The following is a 1,189-nucleotide window of genomic DNA, read 5'->3' as shown; positions in this document are numbered from 1 at the left end:
CAGAGCACAGGATAAAGGCAGCAGACACATCATAGTTCATGTGTTGGGGAGGGCAATACAAGAAGGGTGAACAGGTAGAAGAACAAGGTAGACAGGGGAACAATAAGACAGGTTTGCATGGACTAGGAGGGTCAGAGGTAAATAGTGATGCATGCTTAACCGTGGAACAACAGGGCTCTGTGATACAGGGATCTACACATAGTTTGAAGAGGGGAAATAATACCAAGATGCTTGACTGTCTTAAGAATACTGGTTTCCTTGCCTACTGTTGTAAAATAGACACTTGAGTGGGATAGAAAGGAATATTAGGAAACATGAGTATAGATAACTTTTAAGCCTGTCTTCAGCCTATAACTGATTGGAATACCTAAAAGGAGTTCTAGAACTTGTCCAGTGAAACAGGCCTCTTGCGGAGCCTTTGCAGTGTATAGGACCTTAGGTGGAATCCTATGTCCCATCCTGAACCTTATGAGGTGGGACATTCCCACTAGAAAGGACAAGCAAACCAGCCTGATACAGCTAGACTGACAGAAGATGCATCTTCAGAGAAAGATCATCAGGAAAAAACAAAAACAAAAATGGCAGTATGACTGGCTACTACATGAATAAGCAAGCTGTTAACCGGGGAGCCATCAAGGCAAACAATCAAGTTCCTTCAGGACAAACCACCCTCTAAGACTGAAAGTCAAAGGGAACACATGAGCAGGCATGTAAGCTTGCTGATGACCACACTGGTCTACTGGTGAGTGGAAGAGGTAGAAAGGCGGCAATGAAGAAATGGGCTGAGTTCAACGATGGTCCATTGACTCCCGTTGACCTGGAGATGAGAGAGAGAAGAGGAAGTGCTGCTGATCCAAAGTGTGGTAAGACCTGGGGACATCTGAGCCCAAGGACGAGGACATAGCCACAGAGGGCTAGAGCTGAGAGTGCAGCATCCAGCTGATATGAAGTGAGGGGAGATGCACAAGAACACCCAAATGTGCAGTTAGTACCCATTTGATCTAGCCTCGATGGCTTAATAATCAGAACTCGTTTTAGAGGAAGATTTAAAAAATATATATATATTTTTTTGATAAAGGAAAATAAATTGCTACAATTTGATGAACCTGACCTATACTTATGGAGTTAGTAACTCTAAATACCAACAGAGAGGGAATGAGTCTTCACATCAAGTATCAATGCTATCCCT

At 43.3% G+C, this 1,189-nt stretch overlaps 1 protein-coding gene across 1 annotated transcript in view; it reads right to left on the bottom strand.

Moving 5' to 3' along the window:
• XRCC5 (X-ray repair complementing defective repair in Chinese hamster cells 5 (double-strand-break rejoining)) overlaps positions 1 to 1,189 on the bottom strand; it is a 110,537-nt gene that overhangs the window by 96,319 nt on the left and 13,029 nt on the right. The window lies entirely within an intron of this gene.

The sequence above is a fragment of the Chrysochloris asiatica genome, unplaced genomic scaffold (genome assembly GCF_000296735.1).
Source record: "Chrysochloris asiatica unplaced genomic scaffold, ChrAsi1.0 scaffold00110, whole genome shotgun sequence".
In the NCBI taxonomy this organism is placed as follows: Eukaryota; Metazoa; Chordata; class Mammalia; order Afrosoricida; family Chrysochloridae; genus Chrysochloris; species Chrysochloris asiatica.
This window is presented reverse-complemented; position numbering and strand designations above follow the sequence as displayed.